Here is a 17,440-nt window from a genome sequence, read left to right as displayed (position 1 = left end):
TTCTATGATTCTGTCATAGCAACACCTAAAAGCATCAGTGTATTATCAACTTTCTTCCCATACTAAATCCAAAACACAGCAGCTACTGAGAAGAAAATTAACTCTACTCCAGCCGAAACCAGGACACCTACACAAGTAATATATGTTTTACCCAGACTTTTCTAGTAAGATTCCCTACATCCCTTAGGCAGATACAACTCAATGGGCAGATACCATGAAATATTAACACAAACAACCAACAACCCACCAAATAATCCTTAAACTAATTTTGAATTCTTCTTGTAATCAAAAAGAGGGAACAAGAAGACCTTGAACACAGCTACTAACAGGACTAGTTCATGTAGACTTCAGCTCTAGACAATCCAGTACATGACCCATTTCTAACCTTCATGATGCCTCTGATACAATTTAATATATTCATCCTATCTGACTGAATGGAGAGGACATTGTTGACAATACAGAAACCAGAGATGATGTTAGTAATGATAAACCTGAATAATGTGTTCAGATACATCACTGCTGAGGGCCCTGTAAGCAGGCAGATAGATCTACAATACTTATTTCTCAGTTTTTGTAATTCCCTTGGCTCAAGAAAGTTCTACATTCTTGTCCTCCTAATGAGCACTAAGAGTTAGTAATCTCTGACTCTTAATGGGTTTTGACTTTTTTGTGTTGTTTTTCAAGGCACGTAAGCACAGCAGGGAACCACATAAAACACTTTACATTTCTGAAAAAGGTGCTTCAAGAATCACTCAAAAGTTCACAAGAATTAGCAGAAGTGAGAGAGCTTAATTCAACCACAAGAAGTGGGTTCCTAAATTAAGCGTGGGATTCAATTTCTCCTCTTTCCCTTCATCTTCAAATGGGAGTCAGTTCCTGTACTTCAACAGGTTTGAAATAATTGCCTGGAATCTGTGGAGGAACCAGCAAATGTAACATGGTCATTTTGAGTTACGTTATCCACTATGGAGAAGGCATTCTCCAAAAATGTTTCAGGGCGGATCTGGCCTCCTTATTTTCTGATGGGCAGTTTCTACCAAAAAGTTCAGTTTCACTGAAGTAACGCCTCACAGGAAAATGAGATTTTATATTACATTTTCAGTGGAAGAATTAAAATATTTTGTCTCAGGCATGACAAAATGTTTCATTTTGAAGTTAACATGGTAGTAATTTTATCATATTAGTTCTATGTTTTTTTTAGTAAGATCATTAATGTTGCAAACAATAAAATTAGCAGTAACATGAGCTATTCTTTCTCTAGCCTCAATAAAACACAACATTATACAAATGTATTAATGTTGTATTTTAATTTCACAATAAGGTCTGGTCCAAATTTGTAATTTTTCTCTTATCTACCTTTCTAAAGAACGTAAGAATGAAGACACAGAGGGGAAGGGCTGTATTCAAACTGTTGTATCAGTTTGACCCAGCAGAAAAACTAGGAGATTACAGAGACAATGAGATCTGGTCCCAGCATTTCCAACAAGAACTGATCCCTGAACATAATTTCAAATGGCAAAAATTCATCATTTGAGGGAAAACCACCCCACCTTTCCTACCCCAATTTTAAATATTTCCCTTTAAGATACTCCCAAGCCTAAAAGATCTCTGATTGGTATCTGACTACCAAACTGAAAAACGCATTGCTGACAGAACTCTCTTTCAGGTGTTTGTGAGTTATTTTGGTCTATGTGCCCAGCTGAGCACTGTTCCACAGATAAAAAGATGCACAGAAGACCCACTCAAGTGAAGGGAAGACTCATACTGAAGATACAATATTCAAGCACTATATAGAAGAAAACCTGTACCATTAGTGAATTAAACTAAATTCTGGAGAGAACTATGTAAGCATACCAGGATGAACACTTTTTCCATTCTTTTATCCTCCCATCTCTCTTCATCAAGCATGCTATCTTACACAGTGACACAGGCATACCTGGAAAAAAAAAGAACTGATTTGTATATTCCATTTTCAAACCCTCACAGGCTGAGTTGTTTTCTCTAGATTTCAGTTATAACATGCATTAACTGTCTTCTATCAAACACTGCTTATCTTAGATTGAACCTTCAGTTTTTATCTCCTAGACTCCTTAACTTTTAAGGTTATAAAGGAACATTGGTTGTGTCCAGTGTCATTCTCTCACATGCAATAGGCCAGAGGGCTCCAAACAGCTGGTGAAAGATCCAAATCTCTATTTGCAGCTGTTATTCTGAGTGAGTAGAGAAGTGCTTTTAACATACTTCCCACTGACAGCATTATTCAAAAAATCTCTACTGTCCAAAGCAGTGTCATGTAGAAAGATCTCAATGTGGTCTTAAGAGCTGGCCAGCTGCATAGGATGGATATCTAAAAACAAACCAACCTCTCTAAACCCGAAAATGCTAGTGTTGTCCTCAATGTTGCACTCAGCAACCCAGCTGTTGGGACACAAAACTGATCATAGAGTGTTCAAAATGCACATACGTAAAAGGTAAACATTTCTCTCAGATGGATTCTAAAAATTGTGTACTGAATCCTTCAAATTTCCTCCTGGCAAGCGGGGCCTTAAATCTGCCTTCCGGACTTGCGTGCCTGTGGCTGCTGTTCCCTCTTAGTGAGCAGAGCAAGGCCTTCTCTGCAGAGATGAAAGCACAAACTTTTCTTGGAAGCAAAAAAAGAAGCTAGCATGAAAACAAGAAAATAACCTGTCTGATTGACTAGATAATTATATCACTTATATTTAAGAATGCTCCTTGTGCAGTGTAAGTACCCAGTCTTCCAGCTACTTGAAAAACAATTTGAAGAAAAGTAAGTACAATTAAAGGACTAAAAATTGCCGTTCCTGTAGGGAGATTCTGATCCTTTTTGAGAGTGAAGCTCTTACAGGGAATACAGAGGAAACTAAATCTTATGTTTGCTGTAAATACTGATAGCTGCATTGAACCCAGTGGTACTAAAACCAAGCTTTGGGTTCTCAGTGGATTGTACCTGGTTCAAAAAGGTGCCACAGCAGTACTTCATGTTTGTTTGGCTAATAAAATATAAAATGTACTGTTGGTTGTCAGTGCTTCTGAACCAACAAATTCGACTCACACTAAAATTCTGCTCACACAAAACCAGAAAAATTGTTGTATTCCTAAACTGTGAAAGGTGTTTATTATAACTTGGATATCGATCTAAAAAATTCAATACTGCTGCCTGTTAAGTTTGTCACTTGATGTGAAGCTTATTTCTTTATTTTGGAAAGACTGCAGAATTGCCAGCCATTGGGATTCCTAAAGATACCAACTTCCTAAGATAACAAATTTTTTATATTTGAAGAGGCAACAACTATATAATAAATAGTAGAACTGCTGTGTTACTGTCTTCAATATTGCATGACAATCCCTGTTTAATATAATCCCTATAGTCCTCTAGTATAAGATTTATGTGTCTTCATGTGTGTGAAATTCCATACACATGAAATCAGGAACAATTAAAAACAGAATCATCCCTCCCCTCCAGTTAACTAAGAAAATCAGAATGATGGCTTCTCTTTTCCTCCTTTCTTCTGAAGACTATCAATCAGTTACTACTGTAAAGCCTACAAGACCTGGCAGTTTCTGATGAGAGAATTCTTCAACACAGGCAATATGGAGTTTTCCAAAAAAAAAGCAGACGGCTCCAAACTAGGCCAAGTGCAGAGTCCTGCACCTGGGTCGGGGCAACCCCCAGTATCAAAACAGGCAGGAGGATAAAGGGATTGAGAGCAGCCCTGCAGAGAAGGACTTGGGGTTACTGGTGCATGAAATGCTAGACACAGACTTGGGGATGACCTGCTGGAGAGCAGCTCTGTGGAGAGGGACCTGGCTGCCCTCGTGGATGACAGGTTAACCAAGAGCCAGCAGTGTGCCCTGCCTGCCAAGAAGGCCAATGGTATCCTGGGGTGCATTAAGAAGAGGGTGGCCAGCAGGTCGAGGGAGGTTCTCCTTCCCCTCTACTGTGCCCTAGTGAGGCCTCATCTGGAGTCCTGTGTCCAGTTCTGGGCTCCCCACTTCAAGAAAGTTGAGGAGCTACTGGAGAGAGTCCAGAGGAGGGCTACAAAGATGATTAGAAGATTGGAGCATCTCTCCTGTGAGGAAAGGGTGAGGGAGCTGGGCCTGTTTAGCCTGAAGTAGAGAAGGCTGAGAGAGGACCTTCTAAACGCCTGTAAATAACTTCAGGGTGTGTGTCAAGAGGATGGGGCCAGTCTCTTTTTAGTAGTCCCCAGCAACAGGACAAGGGCAATGGGCACAAATTGAGGCACAGGAAGTTCCAGCTGACCATGAGGAAGAACTTCTTCACTCTGAGGGTGATGGAGCACTGGAGCAGGTTGCCCAGAGAGGCTGTGGATTCTCCTTCTCTGGAGACATTCAAGGCCCGACTGGATGTGATCCTGTGCAGCCTGCTTTAGGTGACCCTGCTTCAGCAGGGGGGTTGGACTAGATGACCCACAGAGGTCCCTTCTAACCCCTAACATTCTGTGATTCTGTGACGTGAGCTGGCAATGCGCACCCACAGCCCAGAAAACCAACCATATCCTGGGCTGCAGCAAAAGCAGTGTGGCCATCAGATCAAGGGAGGTGATTCTGCCCCTCTGCTCCACTCTGGTGAGAACCCACCTGGAATCCTGTGTCCATCTCTGGAGCCCTCAGCACAGGAAAGACATGGAGCTGTTGGAGCGGGTCCAGAAGAGGGCCACAAAGATGATCAAAGGGCTGGAACACCCCTTCTATGAGGAAAAGCTGAGAGAGTTGGGGTTGTTCAGCCTGGAGAAGTGAGGGCTCTGGAGAGACGTTATAGCAGCAGGTATTCCAGCACCTGAAGGGGGTCTACAAGAAAGCTGGACAAGGACTTTTTACAGGTGCATGTAGTGGTGGGACAAGGGGTAATTGTTTTAAACTAAAAGAAGGTAGACTTAGACTAGACATAAGCCAGAAATTTCGGACAATGAGGGTGGTGAAATACTGGAACAGATTGCCCAGAGAGGTGGTAGAGGCCCCACCCCTGGACACATTCAAGATCAGGTTGAATGGGGCGCTGAGCAACCTGATCTAGTGGTAGAGGTCCCTGCTCATTGCGCAGAGGTTAGACTAGATGATGTATAAATATCCCTTCTTACCCAAACTATTCTATTATTCTAACTAGAAGAAACCCCAATACCAAGTTTAAAAGACATTCCAACCTGCCATAGCAGGCACTCAGGTGCTTACAATGACATAGATCATGCCCACTTGCCACTCTGTCAGGTTAATTTACCACTCTGAATATAATGAGTTACAGGAAGATTCAACACACACTGCAGTGTAGATGACCAATAATTGGAGGAATCATTAAAAAAAATCAGTTTACATTATTAGTCACTTGTAGACAGAGGAAAGTAGGGGAATGGAGAACTACTGACTATGTAGAAGCAGTTAACCTATCCAGTCTTTAAAACGACATAGGAAAAAAAATAACATCAACAAGAGGCTTATAAGAATCAAGTTCATGAAATGAGACATTCACTCTGTATTTTCTGACAAGGTTAATAGTGCAAAAGTGAACCTGCCATCTTATGCACAAAGAAACTGAGCTGATATACCAAAACAACTGCTATGCGTAACCGTCTTTTCAGATATTAATGTTATATTTTGCAATAACACATGATCTGTTTTTTCATCACTGAGATGGCTTAGGGAAGCAGTCTGTCATTTTAAGAGCATACCCTTCTTCTATATTTGTGGGACTGCAGACTTATGAAATGTGCAGTATGAAATGCTGTAAATGGAATAAGCCAAAATATAACTTCAGCTTTAGCTCAAAGCATAAAAATAAAAGTTATAGACAACAAATTCTTTGTATGACTGAAAATGTATATAACATTTGGTTTTATGGTTAGAGTTATTCTTGCTCATACCAATAACTAAGTTAATAGTGAATATGTCTCCAAGTTTCTGAGTGAAGTAAAACAAGATTCAAATTTGCTTTAAAAATAATCACTCTAAATTGTTATCATGCAGAACTGACTTACATTCCATGATAATTTTTATATTATCATAGCAAGTGAGCATGTCAAATGGTATCTCATGAAATGTGAAAAGGTCAGATGCTTATCTGATATAGGTCAAAACAAGTATTGACTTGAAATCTACAATACTGATTGCAGCAGTAAGAACACAGAAGATAATTTTATTATAACCAGATGATTTTTTTATTGTTTCTTTTTTAAACAAACAAACAAAAAATCTTACTTTGTACATCTTTGGAAATTTTGCTCTATTGGTCCAAAGTCACAAAAGCAATTCATTCTTGAGACGCCTACCATTTAAAAAGTAGTAAAAAATAACAAAGTTTAGAACCTACATACAGAGCATTTTTTTAAATTCTGGAGATCTAGTGCTTTAAGACATAAATAAATAGGAGATAAAAAATTTTGGAGAGGATAAAATAAAACAAAAATTGGTTCCAGAGATAGCAAACTAAAACAGGAAAATAAATGTGTGACTATGCTGCAAGGTAAGGAGAAATAAGAATGACATTTTTCCCCACCTGTACCTATTTTCCTATTATGATAGTTGTTTATAAAAGTGTAAAAACTTGTAAATAACTTTTTTCATTTTTCCTAGATTTGGTTCTTGTCCCTTATTTGATCAACACTGAGTGAAGCTTGTGGACCTGATATAGCACAGGATTCATACCATAATAACTACTGTAGGCCCTAGGAGAGAGCCTTAGCACTGTAAAACCTACTAAAGGATAGTTTCAATTGTGCACTATTTCCCATATTGCCCTTTTTTCTAGGTGAGTTGTGTTGAAGGGAAATAAAAATGACTCAAAAAATGGCAGGAGACTGCCTAAATCACACAGAGCCCCAAAGCCAGTAAAAATTATGGTCTTAGCTAATTGTCTTGTAAGCCATAAAAGAAAACATTCTGTTGAAGTGAACTCCAAAGCCTCCTTCACTTAATGAAAACTCCAAGGAAGACACGTTTTGGTAAGAAATTCCACTTGCTATAGGTAAGCAGCCATGAAAACAAGGGGCAATGTCATATGGAAGAGCTCAACTTTTATTTTTTATTATTTTTTATAGCACAATATCTAGTTATTTTTTGCATCTGGCAGGGGTCCAGTTGCTGTATTGAGAGTGCCCATTTTCTTATCAGACTGGCCCCAAAAGTTCATCTGCAATGTGCTTAGGTCTTACCAGTAAGACCTGGCACTAGTAGTTGGAAACCAAGGTACAGTGGAGAGAGAAAACTAGAAAAGGTCTGTGGAGATCCATGTCCCACTTTCAGATCAGATGCTAACACAATATAAATAAATAATATTGCAGCAAGAGAGTTCAATTTAGGACTTACATAAATGACCAAGCCATGAGTTGGAAACACTAGTCACTCATTCTACTGCACGATGTTTTTCCAGAACTACATGAGATGCAATGCTTTATTACAGCTACCACTACTAATGATAAGCAGAACCTCAAAAAGTAAAAAGAATAGCATGTTGAAAAATTTCTTCCCTTCTTTCGTAACCACTTAGCCTTTTATGGGAGGTGTCAAATATTCATTCATCCTCTAGGACGTTTGGAAAACCATACACGTGTTAAAAAGTCAGATAGCCCAATAAGTGCTTTTCTTGCAATACAGTCTCTTCTTATTTCTGATTCTCACTTCACAGTCCAGAATTGCACATGTACAGAAAGTTAGCTCAGTTGGACAGGAAGTTTCACTGTTACAGTAAGTGTATTAACAATATATGTCAAGCAATCATTGGCTTATTTTTTAGATTAGTGCCATTTTCAGCTCACCTATATTCTCTCACACCGGTTTTATTTGCTCTAATCAAGTTGATAAAACCAGTGGCTCTCAACAGTGTGCTGTGCTCCCATCTGTAGATGCTTAACCTTTTTGCTGAAAAATGGGTATCAAAAGTATACCCTCAATAGCAACATGATTTAGGGAAATGCAGATGTGTATAGTATTCCTATGGCAGAAAAGAAATAGTTTTGGTAAAAGTATCACTTGCATGCATGTTTCGGGAATGATGTGTGGTTTTCCTATAGACAAGCCACATTTTCACAGAATCACAGAATCATAGAATCACAGAATCACAGAATCATAGGTTGGAAAAGACCTCTAAGATCATCAAGTCCAACCATCCACCCAATACCACCATGTCTGCTAAGCCATGTCCCGAAGTGCCACATCTACACGTTTTTTGAACACCTCCAGGGATGGTGACCCAACCACTCAGCTGAGCAGTCTATTCAAATGTCTGACCACTCTTTCAGTAAAGAAAGTTTTCCTAATATCCAATCTAATCCTACCCTGATCCAACTTGAGGCCTTTACCTCTCATCCTGTTGCTAGTTACTCGGGAGAAGAGACCAACACTTGCCTCACTGCAACCTCCATTCAGGTAGTTGTAGAGAGCAATAAGGTCTCCCCTCAGCCTCCTCTTCTCCAGACTAAACAGCCACAGCTCCCTTAGCTGCTCCTTGTAAGACTTGTTCTCTAGACCCTTCCCCAGCTTTGTTGCCCTTCTCTGGACACGCTCCAGCAACTCACTGACCTTCCTGTACTGATGGGCCCAAAACTGAACACTGTACTCCAGGTGCGGCCCCACCAGTGCCAAGTACAGGGGCACGATCACCTCCCTACTCCTGCTGGCCACACTATTCCTGATACAAGCCAGGATGCCGTTGGCCTTCTTGGCCACGTGGGCACACTGCTGGCTCATGTTCAGCTGGCTGTTGACGAACACCCCAAGGCCCTTTTCCTCTGGGCAGCTTTCCAACCACTCTTCCCCAAGCCTGTAGCGTTGCATGGGGTTACTGTGACCCAAGTGCAGGACTCGGCATTTGCACTTGTTGTAACTCATACAGTTGGCCTCAGCACATCGATCCAGTCTGTCCAGATCCCTCTGCAGGGCTTTCCTACCCTCAAGCAGATTGACACTCCCGCCCAGCTTGGAGTCATCTGCAAACTTCTTGAGGGAGCACTCAATCCCCTCCTCCAGATCATTGATAAAGATGTTAAACAAGACCGGATCCAAAACCTGGGGAACACCACTTGTGACTGGCTGCCAGCTGGATTTAACTCCATTCACCACTACTCCCTGCTCTCAGCTGTTCAGCCAGTTCGTTATCCAGTGAAGAGTACACCCATCTAAAGCATGGGCAGCTAGTTTCTCAATTTATTCAAATCAATAAATTAGTACCATACATAACTTAAAAAGCACACAAGATATTTTGATGTTCATAATTTGAAAATTTTCAAATGAAAATGCTACATGGGAAGTCAAATATGCAGCTTAACATAATTGCTTCCAAATGTAGTTTAGACCTGTTACTCTTTTTAATGTCCTTTTTTAAAAAGTTGGTAACGCAATTAAATATAAGATGCAGTGTTTTGCAGAACAAAAAATGCATGCAACTCCCTTTTTATAACAGGAAAGAGACTTCATTGTTTATGGCAATATAATATCTGCTACTGCCTCTGTCTGTGCATAACAGTGTGTCCCAAAAGCGTTATGAACCTGGAAATAAGATGATGAAGGCTCTGCCCTGTAAGACATGAGAGTTTTCTATTCTGATGAACATCAGTTTTAGCTCAGGGTGCCTAATGAGAGCTTGTGACATCCAACAACTCACAGAATCAGACCTCAGATCAGACTTCATACATTTTTAACAGAATTCTGTTCCTGATACCAACATGAATGTCTTTGCAGAAAGCAGAAAACTCAGAAATTCTCAGAAGCAATGATATTTTCACCTACGTAAATGTGATTATGTGCTGTAATTTCCTACCTTCATATGCTATGGATTCATGACTATGTAAATAGGCTTCACACTTTAGTGCAAGCTGTAAAAGGACATGCAGTTTTCAGTGCATCCCTAAGCCGCATATCTTGTGTCAACAACAGCATGATTTTACACAGTTAGTAAGAACTCGGTTTGGGAGTGCACAGCACATTCTAAATGACATCCTTTGTAGTAGACAACTGAGACCATAATTCCCTTTTATGTGTCTCAAGATCACACACGTGCAAGTAAGAAAAGCCTTACACATTTTTCATATTATATGCAGAGTACAAAACGGCTGCTCACTAACATCAAGACTGTGGACATGATACATTCAGTGATTGTGTGTCATCATAAAAGTTCCTCAAAAGTAGATTTTATTTCATTTTCAAAATGTCATTCTTTGTACTGCATTAGAATGATCACTAATGAAAGCAACCACCACCTCACTGTATTCGCCAATGCTCAATAAACACCTTTTAAAAAAAAAAAATCTGAAAACAGGAACAAGCCTAAACCCAAACAGAGGATCAATGTATATGGAAAAAGGACCAGTAACTGGCAAAGGAAATAGGCTGTAAGTAGTCTGGGGAAACCCATCTCCTCCAGAAGTGTAGAAGCATCTTTAAATTAACGTAATGGAGATCGCTCCAGCTAGGAAAGGTCCTAGCATCACCCAATGTACCCCACTCTCAACATTGTACAAAGCCAAGATGGAGAAAATCCAAATTAATTCAATAGGTACTGAAGAAGTAAGCTGCCTTTACAGTCTTCATATGTAGATTTCTGGACAGATCCCATGCAGGTTTTGTGTTAACAAAGCCCTTTCACAACCTGTGAAACTCATTCTTTCTCAACTCATGAAGAGATTTAAAGGTTTCCATCCATTATGATGGGTTTTGTTTATTCATTTTCCCATATGAGTAATGGTTTGTACACAAGCTGTCTGTTACTGGTGTTACCAGAAATAACTGTCCCTCATTCTTCTCACCTGGCTTTACTAGGTCCAGTGCTGACCCACTGCAAGACACCATTCTGTACTTGCTTTGTGGGTGGCTTGGTGAGAATGAATGCATTCCGAGTCATATAATGACAATGATTCATACCTCCACTTGAACTTTAAGTCATGGCACCCAACATCATTTGATGCATGAGATAACTCTATGAGTGGAAATTAATCTGATTTATTTATTCATTGTCATGGTTTAGCTCTGGCCGGCAACAAAGGACCACATGGTCACTCTATCACCCCTGCCCCCGCTGGGGTGGGGAGGAGAATCAGAAGAAAAGGCAAAACTCGTGGGTCCAGATAAGGACAGTTTAACAGACCAACAAAGGAAGTGAACAGTAACAACAATAATGCTGATAAGAAGAGTATAGAAAATGAACAAAATGTACAGAGCAACCGATGCCCAGCACACTCCCAAGCCGCAATTAACTTCTCCCCCTGGCCAGCTCCCCAACTCAGAACCAAGCATGACATCACATGGTATCGAATACCCCATTTATTTGGCCAGTTTGGGTCAGCCGGCCCGGCTGTGTCCCCTCCTGGCTTCTGGTGAGAATTAACCCTGTCCTGGCCGAACCCAGGACATTCGTGAAATTGAATTGCTTTGGCTATAATGTACAGGCTTTAAAGCATCAGTTCTCTCATTCCATTATTACAGTTTCCTAATTACCTCTCTAATCACAGTACCTAATATTGTAAAGTGCCTTGGAGTGTGTAGAGAAGTAGCTGCACATTAGGAACCAGATCAGCAGATTTGGAGAGGAAAGCAGTCTCTTTTGTGTATTCTTTCCATAGCCCTGTGGAAAGAAGACTCTGCTTTTCATCATTGTGCTGACACTACAACTCTGGAAATCCAGGTGGTATGGTTAACCCATATGATTCTGAGAAGATTATTTTTCAGATTATCACTTGGAAGTTACAGTTCGTTAAACTTTGCCTTCCTAGTCTTGCCTTGTTTACGTTTGAGTTTGGTGCAACTGCTGTGAAGCATACCGAAAGAGGACCTAAGAAAACAAATTACAAAGCCACAGGCTGCAACAGGAGCCTGGCCCTGAAGCATGAATCTCAGAGACTCCTCTGTTTTAGAAACATTGCCCTCTAACACTGGATTGTATTCACACTATGATTAAAAAAAAAATGTATATATTCTGAGGGTTTATTGCTTTACTTGTCCTGGTTCATTTTAAGATGTGTCTTGGCTGAGACTTTTCCTTGAACCGTTGTTTTCCATAGAAAGATTCAAATCATATGTGCCCTAAATAGATCAATTACCTTTCTCAGGTTCTTGTGCTAAGAACTTGCTGCGTACCTGTTTTAAAAGGTACTTAAACTCTTCACTAATATTTAACCAGGTCATCCATTTGTAAAAGACCACAGATGTCAGTATTCAATCAGAAACTCTCAGTTCAGTCTATTTTCTATCTTTGCTTTCAATATGCTGCTGAATTGCTTAAATGCTATGAAAACATTTCTATTCTTTACTTCTTTCTTGAAGTCTCCTTTAATGTAAAAGAATACAGGTCAGTCATTCACTGTCCATTTGCAAATTGTCTTCTGTCCATTCTCCACTAGGTGCTTAAAGGGTGTTTATTCTAGCATAATTTTGAGTCATTTGGTCTATTGCTTTTCCCAAATGCTTTTTATCTATTTTAATTCTCTGATTTTTTGAAAGGTTTGCTCTGCTACATAAAGTTGTCAGAGACATAGGCATTTGTCCTTGTTGCTCAAGAGTTTGTGTTGCCTACACTTTTCATCATCACCCAGTCTACAACAATGTCAACAGCCAAAGGAATGTACAGCAGGTTCTACATCAAATTGTTCTGTCATTTCATGAAAATTTTATGCACCTTGATCCAAACATTATTTTCATAGCATCCTATGGAAAGTTCCACAACAGAAAAGGGTGCTGTTCATCAAACTCCCCTTGAAAGTCATGAAAATTTTATGCGTATGCATAATTGCCCACCTTTTATTTCATATACGTACAACACACTAAAATACTTCTCCTGCAACATGGAGTTATGCAGACCCTCACTCACTATGGCCATGTTTTTTGAAAAATCTGTCTTTTTAAGTAGTTTGACAAATTTTCCATTTCTATGTACATTTTGATGTTCTCTTTCCTTGGCAAGAAATCTCATGCTTAACACAAAGACCAATTCTACCATCTGACATCTCTAATGCATGCCAACAGTACTCCTTTCCAAAGCAGGACTAGTTCACTCCTATTCCATTTTATGCATGAAAAAAATTGCCTGATGCCACATAGTTCTGTGTTTAGATGTGGATCCCTATCTAGTCTCTGCAATCATTTTGTTCTAGTCTTTCTCCTTGTTAAAACATAACATTTTTAGTTTTGGGGGTTTTTAAAACACGTAACAGTCTGAAAATAGGAAACAATAAAGGACTGAACGTTTCAAATACCGCTGTTCTCAGTTCTCCCTCAGTCTGCAGGGAAATCAATACAGAACATGTGATACCACTTTGAGATTATCATATTAAGAGAGGACAGGTAAATTGTATGGTTATACAATTCAGAATTCAGTTTAAAGAATGAAGTTAGCACGTAATCAAACAACCTAGTCTATGAAGCCACTTTGTATACACTTTATCATTTTTTACTACTCTAATAAAATGAAATAAAACAAAGCAAAAATAGAAGGAAGATAGAGCAGAGAAGCTTGCATCAGGTAGAGCTGCACTGATCAGACAGACAAGATTAAAGATTTCTTAAACTATTCTCATTCTTGATTGGACAGGAAACAGCACAGAATGACTGCTAAATCAAGCAGCCATAATGGTTCCCATAAAAGGTCCAACTCACAGAGCAAGAACTTGGGGATATCATGTTCAAACAAGCCTAGTGAGTCTGAAGCTCCATATGGTTCCATCTCCTATCAGGAACTGCTCTGCAAAAAAGCACTTTCCGTACATGACTTCATGCATTCAACCAGACAGCTTTCTATAGAGCACCAGTATATCACAAAGTCCTGAGGGAACTGGCTGATGTCGTTGCCACAGCAGCCACAAGTCACGCATAGTTTCTCACTAACCATATCCATATGGCCCCCTCACAGTCTCTCTACACCACTATTAATTGTGCCAGATCAACCAGAAATAAGGAAAGGGGCAAGACCATTACAAATATTTTAAATACAGACTGTTACTTACATGAACATGCACTTAAATCCTCATAGAGAAGTCCTGAGGGAATCAGCTGATGTCGTTGCCAGGGCACTCCCCATGATATTTGAAAAGTCATGGCAGTCAGGTAAAGTCCCTGGTGATGGGGAAAAAGGGAAACATTGCATCCATTTTGAAAAAGGGTAGGAAGGAGGACCCTGGGAGCTATCGACTTGTCAGCCTCACCTCTGTGCCTGGGAAGATCAGGGAACAGATCTTCCTAGAAGCTCTGCTAAGGCACATGGAGGACAGGGAGGTGATTTGAGACAGCCAGCATGGCTTCACTAAGGGCAAGTCCTGCCTGAACAACCTAGTGGCCTTCTATGACAGAGTGACTAGATCAGTGGACAAGGGAAGAGCTATGGATGTGACCTATCTGGACTTTTGTAAGACCTTTGACACAGTCCCCCACAACATCCTTCTCTCTAAATTGGAGAAATATGGATTTGATGGGTGGACTGTTTGGTGGATGAAGAATTGTTTGGAAGGTCAAATCCAGAGGGTACTGGTCAATGGCTCGATGTCCAAAAGGATGCCTATCACATGTGGTGTCCCTCAGGAGTCTGTACTGGGACCAGTGCTATTTAATAATTTCATCAATGACTTAGATAGCGAGACTGAGCACACCCTCAGCAAGTTTGCAGATGACACCAATCTGAGTGGTGCAGTTGACACGCCAGAAGGATGGGATACCATGCAGAGGGACCTGGACAAGCTCAAGAAGTGGGCCTGTGTGAACCGCATGAAGAACAACAAGGCAAAGTGCAAGGTCCTGCGTCTGGGTCAGGGAAGCCCCGGTATCAATACAGGCTGGGGCATGAAGGACTTGAGAGCAGCCTTGCCGAGAAGGACTTGAAGGTATTGGTGGATGAGAAGCTGGACATGAGGTGACAATGTCTGCTCACAGCCCAGAAAATCGACCGTATCCTGGGCTGCATCAAGAGAAGTGTGGCCAGCAGGTCGAGGGAGCTGATTCTGCCCCTCTGCTCTGCTCTAGTGAGACCCCACCTGGAGTCCTCTGTCCAGTTCTGGAGTCCCCAGCACAAGGAGAACATGGAGCTGTTGGAGCAGGTTCAGAGGAGGGCCACAAAGACAATCTGAGGGCTGGAGCACCTCTCCTATGATGACAGGCTGAGAGAATAGAAGGCTGCAGGGAGATCTTATAGCAGCCTTCCAGTACTTAAAGGGGGCCAAGGTCAGGTTCAGGTCTTGCTTACCTTGGTTGGGATGGTGAGGGCTGCTTCCAGCGTGTGCTGGAGCTGCTTCTGGAGCTGGTGCTAGAAGAGCCAGTTTTCCCTTCTCTCCAGTTGCACCACCCCAAGGTGGCATTTTAAGCACACAGAGGATGGAGCTCTGTGTATGTGCAACACCTTACCATCTGGGGTCTGGAGCAAGGCTGGGTAACGTGGAGACATGCTGCTTGCTAGCAGGTACAGAGCAGGTCACAGGACTAAAACCCCAGGCTTCTCCTAGCCTTTTGGTCATGAATGTGTTTGGTGTCCACAACATTGAAGATGTTTGTGCCTGGTGGTAGTCTTGGCCCTCTTTTCTCTGCTCAGAACTCCCCAAAGCTCTGGGCATACATATTCATTTGGCTATATGATTATGAGAGCAACTCCACCAGTCCACAGCTATGGACTTGTTGCTGGTGGAACTTCAATGAAAGAGAAAAAATCATAAGGATTAGGCTGAGGAAGAGAGGTCATAGCTGGTCTTGACTGCAAAAAAGGAGCACTGGCACAACGTCTGCCATCAAAAATATATGTATAAAGAACTGTGAAGTGTGAGACTGGAGATGGTAGTTACAGAGCTGGATTTGTAAGGAGAAAGGTATATTTTAAGAAGGAATGGATGGGGAGTGTGGGGACAGTAACACAGTGAAGGATTTTTAGAGGGAAAGAACCAAATACACATATATGAACAAGAGGAGATCTAAGAACAAGGTAATGATACTGGTAGAAATGTGTTTGGAGTGGGTAAAGGGAAAGGGGCATCAAGGAGGAGATGGGAAAGAAAGCAGAACAAGAATGAAGGAAAGGGCTCTAGGTGGGATTAGTGGAGAAAGAAGAGCAAAGGATGCAAGAGTGGGAAGAGAAGCACAGGTTTTAAAAATGTCTCTGACTCATATATGCCTGCAATAACCACTCTAAGCTGGCCAGGATCCATGTTTATGCTTAGTGTAAAATGTTGAGAATTAGACATAAAGAAAAACAAATTAAAAAATCATGTTTCTGGCATCTCATCTATGACACGCATGACCCCTTCCCTTTCTCCTTACTTTTATGCAAGAGAACTGTGGGTATATCATTCACTCTCCCCAACAGTGCTTTTGTGCAGGTTTCACTGCAGTGCCATGAAGTACTGGACCTGAAGTAGCTTTTTGAGGTCCCTGAGTCTGCTCATTCAACGTGAACTTGTAAGTCACCACAAGACTACTCTGCTGAAGTGCTTTAAATTCCCTTGGTGAACACTGGGAGGTTGAAAGCTGTTACTTCTATTATAACACCAAGTGTAAGCTAGAGGGAAAATGATCAAAATGTTTGCAAAATGCATTTAACACAGAAGAGTTTAGCACTTGCCGAGTTTCAGCATCCGTGCAGGGACAGGAATGACTCTCACACATTGATGCAATGCACAGTTGATTCACTTTATTGCTTTGCTTGCGTGGTTATATACATTTTTCATATCTGTATACGCGATCACACTTATTCGGATAGGCTACAGACATCAATTACGCGCTGTTCACACGCCCCACATTCCCTTATGATTGGTAACCATGCACTGCCGAGTTTCAGCATCCGTGAAAGGACGGGAACGACTCTCACACACATTGGTACGATGCACAGTCAGATCCTTTATTCCCCCGCTTGTGCAGTTATATACATTTACCATATCTGTACACACGATTACGCTTATATCGGATAGGCTACAGACATAAATCACACGCTGTTCACACGCCCCACATTCCCTTATAATTAGTAACTATGCACTAACGCCAATAGCAACGTCCTTGAACACATCTTGTTTTTGCTAACCCACACCATGTGCACTATCAGAACTTTCTCAATGGCTATTATTAGCTGTCTTTTCCAGCAGCCTGTTAAATTATGCTGTTTTGCTTAAGCAGCCTAGTCATGTTAATTCTCAAGCTACATCGACCCCAACAATGCACTAAAGCCAATAGCAACAGACCGCCTCCACATCCTTGAACACATCTTGTTTTTGCTAACCCACATCATGTGCACTATCAGAACTTTCTCAATTGTTATTCTTAGCTACCCGTTCCAGCAGCCTGTTCATTTATGCTAATTGTTTTGCTTAAGCGGCCTAGTCATGCTAACTCTCAAGCTACATCAACCCCAACCAGCACTTAATCTATTCAATTAATCAGCTCTCTTTAAATCCAAGTCTGATTGCATGAGTGATCTAGGTCTTTAGTTGAGAACCATGTCTGCTGGCTCGAGGGG

This window comes from Opisthocomus hoazin, chromosome 3, assembly GCF_030867145.1.
Source record: "Opisthocomus hoazin isolate bOpiHoa1 chromosome 3, bOpiHoa1.hap1, whole genome shotgun sequence".
NCBI lineage: Eukaryota > Metazoa > Chordata > Aves > Opisthocomiformes > Opisthocomidae > Opisthocomus > Opisthocomus hoazin.
This window is presented reverse-complemented; position numbering follows the sequence as displayed.